The sequence below is a fragment of the Onychomys torridus genome, chromosome 13, assembly GCF_903995425.1.
Source record: "Onychomys torridus chromosome 13, mOncTor1.1, whole genome shotgun sequence".
Taxonomy (NCBI): domain Eukaryota; kingdom Metazoa; phylum Chordata; class Mammalia; order Rodentia; family Cricetidae; genus Onychomys; species Onychomys torridus.
Genome location: NC_050455.1, coordinates 49,772,988 through 49,782,547, shown reverse-complemented (window position 1 = coordinate 49,782,547; position 9,560 = coordinate 49,772,988). Strand labels below are relative to the sequence as shown.

General features: G+C 45.0%; 1 pseudogene; it reads left to right on the top strand.

Annotated features, from left to right (window-relative positions):
- The first annotated feature begins 269 nt into the window (after nucleotides 1–269).
- Nucleotides 270–5,393, top strand: LOC118594542 (annotated as a pseudogene).
- The last annotated feature ends 4,167 nt before the right edge of the window (nucleotides 5,394–9,560 follow it).

Here is a 9,560-nt window from a genome sequence, read left to right as displayed (position 1 = left end):
AAATGAGATCTTAAAATACCGAACACGGTTTTCCTGAGTGAGTGAGATGCTCAGTGGGTGAATGACTTGCTGTGCTGGGCTGGTGACCCGAGTTCTATCCTTGGTATCCACAGTGGAGGGAGAGGAATTGACTCTTGAAGACTGTCCTGTGACCTCTACAAATGTCCCCACCCCACCCCATCCCTGCCCCAATCATAAATAAAACAGTCTGTGGCTGTGCTGTTTTCTCTACAATGAACACCAATTATTTGTGAGACTAAATACTTGCAATGGAGCATGTGTCCAGCCTGGGAGCATCCCCCAAGAGTGACCTGCAGATGGGGTCCTGTGATGACCTGTCTCCAGGCAACCATCTAACCAACAAGCACAGGGGCCTGGTAAGTAACAGGAGATGCTATGCACTGGAGACACAGTGAACAGCAAAGAGACTCAGGATGTGGTAGAGATGGAGTACACAGACAGCCATGACATAAGAAACTCAAAGCATGCTGGGCAGTGGTGGAGCATGCCTTTAATGCCAGTGTACCAGACTTTCTTTTGGGCACCAACCAGCCCCCAACTCATGACATGGAGAATTCTTATTAGTTATGAATGCTTGGCCTTATCTTATGCTTGTCCCACTAGCTCTTTAAAACTTAATTTAACCTGTTTCTCTTCGTCTATGTTTTGCCTTGGGGATCTTTACCTTTCTTTCATTCTGTGTGTCCTACTTTTCCTGCTATTTCCATGGCTGCCTGGCTGGCTCTGGGTGCCTCCCTCTCTTTCTCCCTTATTCTCCCTCCTGAGCCTAGATTTCTCCTCTTACTTATTATCTCTCCCTGCCAGGCCTATCTATCTTTCTTCTGCCTAGCTATTGGCCAGTCAGCTTTTTAGTAGACCAATCAGGTGCCTTAGGCAGGCAAAGCAACACAGCTTTACATTGTTTATTTGTGTTTTTTTTGTTGTTGTTGTTTGGGTTTTTGTTTGTTCGTTTGTTTTTTTGAGACAGGGTTTCTCTGTAGCTTTGGAGCCTGTCCTGGACTAGCTCTGTAAACCAGGCTGGCCTCGAACTCACAGAGATCCACTTGCCTCTACCTCTCAAGTGCTGGGATTACAAGTGTGTGCTGCCACCACCCACCGGGCCAGCTTTACATTGTTAAACAAATGCAGCATAAACAAATGTAGCACACTTTTACATAGTTAAAGTAATAGTTTGCAGCATAAACAAATGTAACACATCTTTACATAAAGTAATATTTCACATTTCCTCTTTTCTGTCTAAATAAAAAGAAAGGTTTTAACTTTAACATAGGAAGACTATATACAATAAGAACAATTATCAATTAAGAGTTACATTTACACTATCCAGTCTGAATTGGGCAAGTTCAGAGAAAAATACTTGGTTATTTATTAAATGAATATTCTGTTCCACAACATCCCAGCACTTGGGAGGCAGAGGCAGGCTAATTTCTGTGAGTTTGAGGGCAACCTGGTCTACAGAGTGAGGTCCAGGACAGCTGGTCTATTATACAGAGAAGCCCTGTCTTGGAAAAAAAAGAAAAGAAACTCAAAGCAGAGTGTGAGCACTTTACAAGGAAAATACAGATCAAAGGGTACTCCATTTAAGGGGATCTGGCAAGGTAGTGTTGAGATATTGGGTTTCCAGTTGGGCCATGAACTTTGAATGTGCACATTACCCAGTAGGAGAGGCTGGGCATGCAGAGGAGAAGAGGCTCACCAGGAGGGCCCGGAGTTAGCAGGTGGTTGGGATGCAGTGACGCATGATGGAACATGTAGCAAATGCCACTTGTGGATATTTAGTGAGCATCTATTATGTGTCAGACTAAGGGCTTCTTAGGCTAGGAAAGCATTGGGGATTGAAGTCCGGAGGGCCTTGAATTCTGTTCTATCTGTTTCCAATGAAGTTGAGATTAAAATGTGGGTTTATTGCTGGGTGTGGTGGTACATGCCTATAATTCTAGCACTTGTGGGGTGGAGGCTGGAGGATCAGAAGCTCAAGGTCCTCAACTATATAAGTGAGTCTGAGACCAGCCTGCATAAAACCCATTTCAAAAAGAAAAAGAAAAGAAAGAATGAAAACCTAGAAGAAAACAAAGAAACCCAAACAACTAAAATGTGGGTTTCTTTTAGAAGTGGTTACTGTCTTCCTCATGTACAGTTCCTGAGTGCCTACAGCTCACACATCTGTGTATTTAAAGAGGAGGCAGGCCAGTGTCTCTAAACCTCACTTCCTGGGGTCACAATTGTGGTTTGAATGTGCAATGTCTCCTATAGGCTGACATGCTTGGTTCTCAGCTGCGGTGCTGGTTTAGGAAGTTGTATAACCTTTAAGAGGTGGAGCCTAGCTGGAGGAAGTGGGTCACTGGAGGTGGACCTTGAGAGCTTTTGTTTTATAATCATCTGTCTGTTTCTGTATTCTACATGTGCATACACACCTTCCGAGACCAGAAGAGCACATCAAATACCTGGACTTGGAGTTATAGGTGGTTGTGAGTTGCCTGATGTGGATGCTGGGAACTGAACTCAGGTCCTCTGGAAAAGCAGCAAATTCTCTTGACTGACAAGTCAGCTTCCCAGAGTCTGGCCCATGAGGCCTTATAGACTGGTCCCACTCCCTGTCTGCTCTCTGCTTTCTGACTGCAAACACAACATGACTAGCTAGCTGCTCCGGCTGCTGTTACTTCTCCACTATGATGCCCTGTCTCTTTTGTAAATTGTGGGTCAAAATAAACCTTGGTGTTGGTTTTGGTGATGGTTTGAATAAGACATGTTCCCCACAGGCTTGCTAGAGAAAGTGTATCAGTGGGGTGGGCTTTGAGAGCTGACAGCCATGTCCCACCTCTAGTTCAGTCTCCCTGCTTCCTGTGTTTGCACTGAGATGTGACCTCTCAGCTTCCCGCCCTTGCCACCGGGTCTGCCACTTGCTGTCTCCCTGCCGTGATAGAATCTTCTCCCTCTGGAATCCAAAGCCCAAATAACCCTTCTATAGCTGCTCTTAGTCATGACGTTTTGTCATAGCAACAAAAAATAACTAATACAGTTCTACTTCCTGTTGCTCTGATGAAAAACTCCGATTAAAAAAATTTATGGGTTGGGGATTTAGCTCAGTGGTAGAGCGCTTGCCTAGCAAGTGCAAGGCCCTAGGTTCGATCCTCAGCTTAAAAAAAAAAAAAATTATGAAAGAAAGAGTTTATTTGAGCTCACAATTCACAAGTCCATTGTAGCAGGAAGCCTTGGCAGCAGGGACCTAAAGAAGCAAGCCAGGTCCACAGTTAGGAGCCTAGAGTAAATGAATGCACACCTGTGCTCAGTTTCATCTTTTTTAATAAAGTCCATGACCCAAACTCAGGGATTGCTGTGTAGTGGTGCTGCACAGCAATTCACACAATCAAGAGCATTTCTCACAGATATCTCAGGGATACCCAGGCCAACCTGATCTACACAGTTTTTCATTGAGACCTATCTTCCCTAGTGGTTCTAAAGTCTGTCAGGTTGATGGTTAAAACTATCACAACCACTGGGCTCACAACCACCGGGCAGTGGTGGCACATGCCTGTAATCCCAGCACTCAGGAGGCAGAGGCAGGTGGATCTCTATGGGGTCTACAGAGCTAGTCCAGGACAGGCTCCAAAGCTACAGAGAAACCCTGTCTCAAAAAACCAAAAACCAAAAACCAAAAAAAAAACCTATCACAACCTTTGTTCTGTACATTGTTTATTAACAGCTATTTGGTCACAACAAGAACACTAGCTAATGTTGCACAAATCATAATTGGTCTTAATAATAAAAACGCGGAGATAGATATCAGGGTAAAAGCTGAAAGATCAGAGAAACAGAGCAGCCAGCTACTAGAAGGACTTCTTACCTCTAGGAATCCTCAGACTGAAAGGGCCAAGCTCCTGTCTCCCCCTGCCTTATCACTTCCTCTCTCCACCCTGACATATCACTGCCAGCTTCCTCCTCCTAAGTGCTGGGATCAAAGGCATGAGATCCCAAGCGCGGGGATTAAAGGTGTGTGCCACCACTGCCTGGCCCCCGTGGCTAACTCTGCACTCTGATCTTTAGGCAAGACTTCTTTCTTAAAACACAAACAAAATGTCACCACAAGCTAATATAGAAAACTAGTCCTGGGAGTGGGTGTATTGCTGTGATAAATCAGACCATACGGTTCTTAGGCTGTTGGAATTGGTTTGCCAGAGGAATGTGGAAGAATTTGGAGCTGCAGGCTAGAAAAACTCTGGAAAGTCTTAATTGGCCATTCTGGTGGAACTTTGGAAGACCAGAATATGGAGAGAAATAGACGGCGGAGGCCTGACTCATGAGCTTTCAGAGGGGAGCAAGGATTCCATCAAGCATTGAGCTAGACTTATTCTTGCTGTGCTCTGGCAAAGCATATGGCTACATTCAGTCTCTATGCTGAGAATTGGAATGAGGCTGAATTAAAAAGTAAGGGATTGGCTTTTCCTGTCCTGGCACCTAGGCGGCTAGTGTGAAGAGCAGGGACCATGCTCTGATGTAAACTCACGCCCTGGACTACCACAGTCCCATGGGCTTCAACTGCAAAGATGAAACAAAATTTAGAAACTGTATTATTTGGCTTGAAAACCAGAAAAGCAGATAGTAAAGATGGAAGATTGGGGTAACTCGGAAATATCCACAGCGGTGACTGGGCTGAGTTCTTTGAAAAGTATATTAGAAGCCGGGCAGTGGCCGTGGTGCATGCCTTTAATCCCAGCACTTGGGAGGCAGAGCCAGGAGGATCTCTGCGAGTTTGAGGCCAGCCTGGGCTACAGAGCGAGATCCAGGACAGGCACCAAAACTACACAGAGAAACCCTGTCTTGAAAAAAAACAAAAGGAAAGAAAGGAAGGAAGGAAGGAAGGAAGGAAGGAAGGAAGGGAGAGAGAGAGAAAGAAAGAAAGAAAGAAAGAAAGAAAGAAAGAAAGAAAGAAAGAAAGAAAGAAAGAAAAAGAAAAAAGAGAGAAAGGAAGGAAGAAAGAAAATATATTGGAGATGCTCATTGTCCTTCAAGACTCAGGGTCTGCGGTAAGCTGGTTGGCTGGCTGCTTAGGTTAGCTGTGGAACTTGAATATGGAGATGATGGTGAGAAACACAAGGACTTAGTACCCGATGATACAAACAATATGAACAACCCAACTAAAAGTATAGAGCCATTGATAACTTGGCCGTAAATAACTCTGACTTTAAGGCTGGTGTAATGGCTCTGGCTAACCTTCTTCAGACCCTGAAGATCAGAGTGGTTACCTAGTGATGCTTAGGGCAATTTGTATTTTCATTCAGGGGTGTCTAACACAGAATGCAATTGCTAAAGCAAATCTAACAGAAGAGGGCTTATGTGTTCCTTTAGATGAAAGGGCTTATGTGTTCCTTTAGATGAATGCATTCTTGGTTTTAATGCAGGAGCTGAAGTTCTTCAGGATGCTGCTCAGAATCTGCAGTAAAACTTGATGGATCCCTGGGAGCCTTTCAGACAATGGTCGCTGAGAGTCAAAGACTGACCACATACTGGGGAATGTTGGACAATGAGCATGTTAGGATTTTCACCTGAACAGTCCAATGGGAACTGTGTACACCAGCCTATGTTTGGAAATCACATGTCACATTTTCTTTTTCTTTTCTTTTTTTTTTTTTTTTTTGAGACAGGGTTTCTCTGTGTAGCTTTGCTCCTTTCCTGGAACTCACTCTGTAGCCCAGGCTAGCCTCAAACTCACAGAGATCCACCTACCTCTGCCTCCCAAGTGCTGGGATTACAGTCGTGTGCCACCACCGCCCGGCACAAGTCACATTTTCAAGGGAGGAATCCGAGAAGACTGACTATGTTCTGAAGGTTTGCCAACACAGCTTGCCTTTTTTCCCCCCCTTAAATCAAGTTTGGGAATGTAGGGGCAAAGAAGGAAGGCGCTAATTTGTTTGGTGTCATTGTTACTATTCACCACTCTGATCCATGCACACAATTAAAAAACAAACAAACAAACAAAAAAACACATGGGGCAGAAAGCCATGGAAAATGTGCAGTCCCGCAAGAGCATGGCAGAGTTCAGACAGGACTGGTTCGCATTCAAAAGCAACTCTACTTGCTGAAGAGATTAGCGACATCAACGATGAGTCTCTCACTCGGCACTGGGGCAATAAAAATGGTGCCTTGAGGTCATGACTCCCCCCCCCCATCAGTGTCCATCTAGTGAAAATGCAAATTCATTTGAGGAGGAGGAAGAGGAACTTCAATTGTTGCCAAAGAGGTCCTTGATCCAAAAGACAACTGTTTGAGCAAAGTGTTTGAGAGTCTGTCACCAAAGGCATGCAAAGGCCATTACAGAGCTGGCCTAAGGGAGCGCGGGTGCATCTCCATCTAGCAGCCAAACTTAGCAGCACTGTCTGCATGGTGCTGTTTTTGCTGGTATGAAAAGTGAAAAAGTGAGTCATGGTGGTGCGTACCAGGGAGCTGTCAAAGCCAGGCAATGTGTGGCAGGGTTGGAATCTCTGCAAGGAGGCTCCATGGTATGGACACTGTGGTGTTAAAACTCAAGGTGCAACTTCAGCATGTTGGAGATGCCAGGACTGTGGAGCATCAGCCAAGGAAAGCTGCAAGCATGGAGTGTAGCTGGCCCCAGAGCAAGGCTGTGTGTGTGGCAGATGGCAGAGCTGGAGGGAGAAGGCTTAGGTAGCCCTTTGGAGCCCAAGTGATTTCATCACACAAGTCCTGGCTGCCTTTTAAAAATGCGAGCCAAAGCAAACCTTTCCTATTTAAATTACTTTTTGTTATTTTGGTCACAGCAACAAGAAAAGTAGCTTGAGGCTGCCGAGATGATGGCTCACTCAGTCGAAGTGCACGCCTCGAAAGTCTGGTGATCTGGGTTCGATCCCCAGAATCCGAATAAAGGTGGATGGAAAAACTGACTCCACAGAGCTGTCCGACCACCAGGCAACATACTCATCTTAGCCCCCACCTCAAGTACTAATTAAAAAAATAAAAAATAGGGTTGGGGATTTAGCTCATGGGTAGAGGGTTTGCCTAGCAAGCACAAGGCTCTGGGTTCGATCTTCAGCTCCAAAAAAATTTAAAAAATAAAAAATAAAAAAACAAAGGTAACTAATACAATAATTCTATTCAGGTTCCATGTCAACAACAGAGTAAGACAGGTAACCTCCCAGGAAATGGTGTATGGCTTTGCAGTGAGGGCCAGAACCATCATGGGCATATCCCTCCCAGTTCTTCTCTCTGAAGGGACCCCAGGGAAGGAGATCACTGGTCGCTCAAGTGTCTTTGATGAACTAAGTTCTATGACCTTGGCCTGAATTGCTGAGGGTCATGTGAGTGTAGGTAGCCACTTAGTCAAAAATAGCTTCCTTGCTGACTCCAGCCCAGAGAACCACATCCAAGCAAAGGGTGCAAAGCCCTTGAGAGGCAATCCCTCCCCTGCTTCTCCCCACTGGACAATTATTTCAGGGTGCTGGGGGACACAGTGCGCCCTTCTGTTTGGCTGCAGAAAAATGGCTGCAGCCCAGATGCCAAAGGGACCATGACTATACACTTGCCGAGGAAAACAACATTGGAATGAATGTCAGCAAGTGTATGTAGCAAGGAGGGAGGCACGGTTCCCACCATTGAGAGCCCAGAACGAGTTGCTCTCATTTATTCGGTTAACAAACAGGGAACAGCTGCTGGGTGACAAAGACTTGTGCTGACATTAGAGATTCAAAAAGGGAAAGTACCCTTGTCACCCTCATCCCTCACTGGTAAGCTGTCTTGGCCCCTGTCCTAACGGTTACTTTTACATGTTATGAGAAATGCCCTGTCCTGGGTACTTTATAAGACTTGAAATCCACATAGTGAATAAGCTAGGATCTGTCCCTTGGCTGCTTGAAGTCTAGAAGGAACAATGGACAGATGACAGACAGAACCCCAGATGGCAGACAAAGTGTCTTGGCATTAAGAATGCCAAGTGACTGGCTGACGTACTTGCAGGCCTGAGAGGAGGCTGCCTCTGTTGATGGGCAATGTCACTGACCTGCTCACACTCACTGTCCGGTGAAGGGGTGTGTCAGGGCTCCCAGTATTTTTGTCTGTGAGTGGCATTGGGGAAAAGGTATCTGGGTTCTGCTTGGGTAACAGGCGCCTCCAAATGCTCTTCAGGGAAGGTGATGTTCTGATATTTTTGGAGGAAAATCTGGAAACATCTGTCAAAGCTTTAAAAGAATGCCTCTCCTTTGGACTAATAAGTTGGCTTCTGGGACTTTATCCAAAGGAAATAATTAGATAAGTGCACAGGGATGTACATTAGAAGGAAACTCATTGTAGCCTTATTTCTGGTAGTTAAAAATTTGAAGTGATCAAGATAGTTAATAATCAGAGATCGTTGAAACTAATTGTAGGACATCCAGTAAATGGCATAAAATGATTCTTTTCCTTCTACGCTAATATAGAAAGATGCCCATTACCAGCCAAGTAAGAAAATATTGGTTGAAAACACTGTATGGAGCCTGGAGAAGAGGAACACACTTCCAGCCCAGCACTCTAAGGTGAAGGCAGGAAGATCACAAGTTCTAGGTCATCCTTTGCTACACAGTGAGTTTGAGGCCAGCCTGGGACACATAAAATCCTGTCTTAAAAGCAGCAAGTAAACAATTGAGAGCCCAGAGGAAGCGTGTGCAGCTGGGGTCGCTCGGTCTTCAATCAGGTGCCTCTGAGGCCATTGAAGAGAGTAAGAGTTTCCTCCACAAAAGTGCTAAGCTAACTGGATAGCAACAGCAAGAGGATGAGATTGGACCTTACCTCACACCATACACAAAGCCAACTCAAAATGGAGGCTAGCTGAGGACAGACACTTTTAGAAGACTCCAAAAGAGTAATGCTCTCTCTCTCTCTCTCTCTCTCTCTCTCTCTCTCTCTCTCTCTCTCTCTCTCTTTCTCTCTCACACACACACACACACACACACACACACACACACACACACACACACAAATAGATAAATCAGACTTCATCAAAATTTAAAACTTTTGTATATAAAGCACTCCAGTTTCAAGGAAACCCAGAGAGTGGAAGAAATGTATTTGAAAATTATATGTTTGATTATAGTAAGATTTGGAATACAGAAAGAATTTTTACAACTCAACCAGAAAATGCAAACAACCAATGACTTGAAAAATATTCTCTAAGGAAGATAAACAAATGGCCATTGAGGGTGTGAAAAGACATTGACTGACATTGTCATCAGGGAAGCACAATTCCAAACCATAAGAAGTCACCACGGCATGCCCAGAGCAAAGGGCACTAGCAAGGGCTGGCGAGGAGCCCTGGGCTTTGCTGACGGGAAGGCAGAGTGGCACAGCCCCTGGGCTGACTAGTCTGTGGCTTCCTCAGTCAGTTAGTTCAGCATTGACCGACCATTGCCCCCAGCCATTCCACTTCATCTGTAAACCCCTAGAATTGACAATAGCATTCAAATTAAAAAAAAAAAAAAAAAGTATACACAGCTGGGCGGTGGTGGCGCAGGTCTTTAATCCCAGCACTGGGGAGGCAGAGGCAGGTGGATCTTTGT